Raw genomic sequence first — 6,628 nt, forward strand, 5'->3', positions numbered from 1 at the left:
TACCACAGTTTGTAGTTTTAGTGAGCTACAGAAAATGCCATTCACACCCCTGGCTGCAATGTAGACACACCCCATTATGTAAACTGAATTATTCAGTCAGGCCTCTTTCCGTCAGTCAGCTGCTTTTGACTTGGCAAATCAGCGTAAATTCTCAGCATGCCATTTTAATGCAGAAGACAGACAGGTTCCTTGGATTCCCAGAGTTCTTCTGAAAGCCACGAATGTACTGATGTAGTTTCACAGGGACTCACTTACACGAGGTCTCCATGCAGATTTTGCACCAGGATCTCTATTTGTGTTAGTGGTGTGACTTTGTTTTGGAAATCATTCTACCAGTACAACCTCTAGTACGGACACAGCGAACCAATATCAAGGTCCCTTGGACTGGTATAGTTTATCCCCCTTTGGAATGAACTATCCTGATACAAGCAGCTTTACATCAGTGTAGTTGTATCCAGTCAGATTACATGAATGGCCCCTTCACGGCACCCAGTGGAGGCCTCGGGGCAGCCCAGAACAGAGCCCTTCACCTCAGTTTCCCTTGTTCATTCCCCAAATAAAATTCATATGCATTTTTTTTCCAGTCCAATCACAACAGCCCCTAATTTAGGTTTTATTTATTAACTTAACATTCAAAACTGAAAGACAGATGACACCTTCCCTCCAGTTACCTGTACCCCAAACTGCTGCCATCCAGTCTGAGTCCTGCCCGCCTTAGCAGGCCACTCCCAGCTCTTCCTAGCTAGAGCAATTCCCCCCTTCGCAGGGTTTTCCCTCATTCACTCCCTGAACTTTCACTTCAGCATCCTGAGTTTGTCTCTTCCCCCATCCCCCTTCTGCCCTTTATTGGAAAGGGCCTGATTCCCCTCAGGTGGGGACCCTTCTCTAACCAGGGCTGGCTTGGCTCCGGCTCTCCAGCCCATGGGCACACGGCCCTGTCACAGGCAGGGATAGGCCAATATAGTTTAAGTGGTGCCATTTCTATGTGTAGACAAGTCGTCACGCATTTATTCCTCACTCTGGACATGAAGGGGAGAGATAAGGGGATGTCTGACAACAGAGACAAGAGAAAGAGAAAACTGAGTTTAGTTCTTCTATTGCACGATGCTCTTGGTGACAGAAACACAGTTATTAGGGTCACTGAGAAAAATGAGAAGTAACTCGTGGTAAATGTCCCCTGGGAGTGAAGGTATTCTCAGGACAGAGTTTTGCCTGTAAATGTAGAGGCTGGGTTTTCCCATAAAAGGCCGATGTTAGGCACCCAAATCCTATGGGCAGTGAATGGCAGTTGAGCAACTCAGATCCTTTGGTCCTATTGTCTAATACAATTAGATGTGGTGGAGTAGATAGGGCACTGGAGTGGGACACTGGCTAGTTGGTTTTCTACTATGAGCACACTGAGTGATTCCGGCCCTCTGGGATTCACCAACCCAGCTTGGCTGTTGGCAAACCCTGCTGGAACCCAGCTGTTTGCAGTAAATGGGCCGTAGTGCCCATGGCCATGCCCTGTGGAGCCCCACACCAGGCATCTGGACACTGAAGCCCCAGAGTGACACACAAACCTGGGGAAGGTGGATGTTCCGCTTTCTGACTCTCCACTAGAGCCTCATCTGGCAGGTCAGGTGCCCAGGGGCTTTAAAAAATTCCACTCGGACCCCAAGTATCTGGAAACAACTCGCCCTCAATTGCTGCTGAAAATGGGCAGATAAGAGGATTGTGTTGATGTCCTGTGTTCTGGGGCATAGGTCAGAGGGTTTCCTTTGGCTTTTCTCTTCCTTTGAATGAAGCCTGGGAATGAAATATACTCTATGAAAAGAAAGTTAATTATTCAATTTTCTAATGTTGGAGTTCCATGCTGACATTGCAACTCTGTATTTTTAGAATGCAGGTGTCTGATTTTTCAGGGGTTTGTCTGTATATCTAGAAGTCTCTCACCCTACACAGAATAGATGCCCAGTGTTCCAGCTGAGTCTATTTCACCTGCACCCTCTCACTGAGCACAGTCTCCCTTCTTTGTCTGAGCTTTGAGCAGCCACAAGTTCAAGTCTCCCACCAGCCCAGTAGTACCCACCTGTGGCATCTTATATAGGTCCTAAAAAGGCTAGGGTCACAGGTTTTAAGAGGTCTCTCCATTTCCACTTTCTCCTCTCTATAAAAGCATGCCTCAAAGATCAATGAAGCTCAGGGAAACACTACCTGCGACTTCAGCAGTCTTTGGTTCAGGTCCTACCCAAGCCCATGATATATCTATTTAACCTAAGGAAACTGACAGTTTAGAATGGTACAAATATGAATTTCCTGCAAGCTTTCCTCAGGGCCTCCTGGACCTCTTTGTTTCTCAGGCTGTAGATGAGGGGATTGACCAGCGGAGTCAGGACTGTGTATAAGACAGACAGAACTTTCTTGAAGTCGCTCAGGATGTTAGTGGTAGGGAACATATAGACAGTCATCACAGTTCCATAAAAAATGCTCACCACAATGAGGTGGGAGGAGCAGGTGGAAAAGGCCTTTTGCCTCCCAGTGGTGGACGGGATTCTCAGGATGGTGGCAATGATGCAGATGTAGGACATCAAGGTAAGAAGGAATGGAACCAGTGAGAAAATCAAAGTGAGTGCAACAGCCACCATTTCCATCTCCTGAAGGTCATTGCAGAGTTTTACAAGGGGGATACAAGGGCCACAGAACGTTAACTTAGATATGGACAACGTTGTTATGCTACCACCTAGGAATCCACCTATCCAAGAGCCACCTGCGAGCTGCAGGCAAGATTTGACACTCATACAGACTGCATAGTGCAGTGGATTGCATATGGCTAAATACCGATCGTAAGACATCACTGACAGGAGAAGGCATTCCGTACCTGCTAGAGAACCAAAGAAATAAAATTGCATGAGACATCCATTGAATGTCATGGTTCTGTCCCCAGTCAGGAGACTGGCCAGCACCTTGGGTAGGATGGTGGAGGTGTAGCAGGTCTCCAAGCAGGACAAGTTCCACAGGAAGAAGTACATGGGGGTGTGAAGGTGCTGATCAGCTACAACTAGCACAATGATGAGGATGTTCCCAGCCATGGTCGCAATGCAGATCACTAGAAACAGCAGGAAGAGAAGGATCTGCTGTTCTGGGAGATCCCCGAACCCCAGGAGGATGAATTCCTTGACAGATGTTCCATTTCCCTGTTTTGCATTCGCCATGAGGTGAGTCTATGGGAAAGAAATGAACTCTGCCACATAAACCAAGAACATTTATTCAATAAAACGTCAGCACTGTTTCCATTTTCTCCCTCTGCTGACTACCAGAATGATGAGTGAGTGTAGAATGGGGGCAGGGGAGGGGAAATGTGATCTCTTGATCCTTGGCACTGATTCAATATCTGACCAGGATTTAGGTTAAACAAAACATTAATCTCTCCGGAAATAGATGGCACCAAGCATTCAAATACGCTGGGGATGGGGCTTATAGATACAACCGTACAGAAATGTGTTGGTTCAAATAATCACGTTTCACTACCTGGTGTATCAGAGCAGAGCAATGGCCTTTATGGATGGAGATCCATGGGTGAAATGGGCCATGATTTGATATTTTAGAGGAACCCAGAACAGAGAAACAAACAAGCAACTAAGGCTGGGTATTGCAGTTGAAATGGGCTGCCTAACTCTATCAGAGCCATTTTAAAGTTTTTATCATCAAATACAGCTCCTTCTCTGGGACGATATTTCATTGTCCTGCAGTCTACATATAGAGAAATGATCTTAATTAAAACCAAAAACCAAAAAAAGTGCTGCTGGAAACCATCACATTAGCTAGACATTGATCTTTTCTTGCAAGAAAAATTTCTGTATAAAATTTGAAATTTGTAAGAAATGTGCAATTGTCATATTATGCGTAGAACCCAAATTTCTATTTCATCGGCAATTGCATGATTTCAAATGTGGATTTCATTCCAATTTTACTGCAGCTCTATAAAGCAGTTCATAAGAACATACATGAGAATGGCCTTACTTTGTGAGACCAAATGTAAGCGGGGGAATGGTCCCGGTATTGTGGGGAACTTTCCTGGCTTATACACTACCCCGGTGAAATGGGCTAGTGAAAGGATCTGAGTCCTCGCTCCCACTTCCTTTACCCAGAGGCCTGCCTGCCCTCAAGGGCTCCCTTTCCATTCTCCGGCATGGCAGAGTCCTCGTAACCCCTTGATGAATCCATGCTGACTGTTCCTGATCACTTTCCTCTCCTCGAAGTGCTTCAAAATTGATTCGTGCTCCATGATTTTTCCAGGGACTGAGGTGAGGCTTACTGGCCTATAGTTCCCAGGATCCTCCTTCTTCCCTTTTTAAGAGAAACGGTCCCCCTCGCTCTCTCCAGCTGCTCACTGCACCTGGCTCTGGACTGCTCCAGCCCCAGTTCCAGCTCCACCACTCTGCCTCAACGCTGCTGCTGCGGCTGCTCTGCCTCCAGCTCCCTGGGCTGCATCTCTGGCTCTGGTTGCTGCAGGTCTGCTCTGTGGGCTGCTTCTGTAACTGCCCCTAGCTCAGCTTGGGCTCCTGCTTTCTCTTTAGCTTGGCCCCACTCTGTCTGACTGAGGCAATTCCAGATCACACGGAGGAAGGGACCCCCCTGGCCGCCTGACTCCCTGATTAGCCTGCCCTCCCTGTCAATCAGGCTGACCTGGAGCATTGGCCTCTCCATATTGTTCCTGGGGACTGTCAGTCTCAGAGTCTGGTTTCCCATCGACCCTTCCCCTTCCTTTTGGTACTGGGAGCTAGCCAGCCAAAACAACCCCACTGAGTTTTAGGAAGCGGACAACAGTCCCCTTACACAAAGTTCCATCTAGCCCAGTATCCTGTCTTCCAACAGTGGCCAATGCCAGGATGAATGATGAGATGGCACCTCCTATGGCCCAGTGATCACTGCCACCATCCTCCTCCCAGCCCTGGCTATGGATCTCTGCTCTACTGGGCCAGAGCAGCCACCTTCCCTGACCCTAGCGCCCTGGTGTCTTAGATCCCTCAGCCGGTCGGGAGCCCCCCAGACCCCGCTAGCAGCGCTGCCCTCATCCTAACCCACACCTTAACCCCCACTGAGCTTCCTGTGACTGGAAAATTTAATAGTTAAAAATTTTAAAGGTAAAATAATCCCAATATTAACCCTCTAAGGGGAGAAACAAAACCAATTTGTGCCAAGTCTACTTATAGCCAGTGTCTGCCCCCGAGCACCGAAGCCAATTGCAGCTCTGCTTTCCCCACGCCAGTTCATTCAGCGCCCCATGAAAGGGGAGCTGCCAGTGAGGGCAAAACCCTGTAGGGGTCAGGAGGAAAGGTTAGAGAGGAACGAAGGCTGCTCCCCTGTTTGAAGGGCTGGTATTGGACTCGGCAGATGTTGGTTCAGTTCCCTGCTTTGTCACCAGCTCCTTGTGTAACTTTCAGGTGAGATTTACAAAGGCCGGTAGGTACCTAACAATGCACCCGGGGCCTGAGTAGGGGCCATACCTAATGCCCATTGATTTTCAGTCCCACTGGGGGGTCTGTATCTTGAGGTGCCAAGAAGCCCCTAGAAATCTGCCCCTCTGTGTGCCAGGTCCCATCTGTAAAGCAGGGGTAATAGCATGATCTAGGGGTGCTGGAAGGATAGATGCATTCAAGCCAGTGAGGTGCCCAGATACCAGGGAGATGGGGGTCAGGTAAGGACCTAGGATAGATGTGACCTGACAGTTCTTTCCTTTTTACAAATTCAGTCATTTTGCTTTGAGTTGGGAGTTTGAGAGAGATCAGTGCCCAGTTCCCCATGGAGTCCGATGGGATAGGTTACCGAACAGACCTACACTGCTTCAACTCCTCAAGATTCATGGAGCAGGGAGGAAAAGGGTGATTTACCTCTAAGGCGGGTCTGTGAGCAGCTGGAATCTTTGTTGTCACCTCCTCATGCAGCATTTCAGGGACCAGGATCCAGGTTATTCAGTCCATTTTCTCTCCTCACTGCATTCAGCTACTTCCACGTGCCCAGTAACTAGAACAACAACCTAGAAAAGCTACTGAGGCTCTGTTCCATGTCTGGTAATGTGACCCTGTGCCTCATACCGTCTGTCAAATAGGGAACATCTTTTCTGATTCATTATATATCCTTCTGCGGGGAGAGGTAGTCTCTGGAGGCACATGTGCTGTGGGGAAAGCAACAGGCAAAGGTAAGTTGCAATTGATTGACAGTCTCCAAAACTAAACCAGCGTCAAACTTCTAATCTCAAAGGGAGAGTCCTAGAGAGGGAAGAAACTTCTAATCCTAAGCAAATACGTCTTTTTATTGAGTGAATGCTCTGTTAACCATCAAGAAATAACGCACTTATTCTAAATTGTATAGATTCCTCAGTGATTTAGACACTGAGTTCCCATCCAATTCCCTTAGAAAGATTTGAAAAAGTCAGCAGAGTTAGCTGATCTTACATTTTCTCCAACCAACCCCTCTGTTTCCCACTATTGCAAGTGCCCATGTACCCAGTCACAATCCAATGAGCTCACTCAATTAGTTCAGGTAACATTTTTAAAAGAGTCTAAATGATTTAGAAGCCTAAGTCTCATTTTCAAAAGTTTCTCACTTACTGAGGCTTAGCAACCTAAGTCTAACTGAAAGGCAA

This window comes from Malaclemys terrapin, chromosome 12 (assembly GCF_027887155.1).
Source record: "Malaclemys terrapin pileata isolate rMalTer1 chromosome 12, rMalTer1.hap1, whole genome shotgun sequence".
In the NCBI taxonomy this organism is placed as follows: domain Eukaryota; kingdom Metazoa; phylum Chordata; order Testudines; family Emydidae; genus Malaclemys; species Malaclemys terrapin.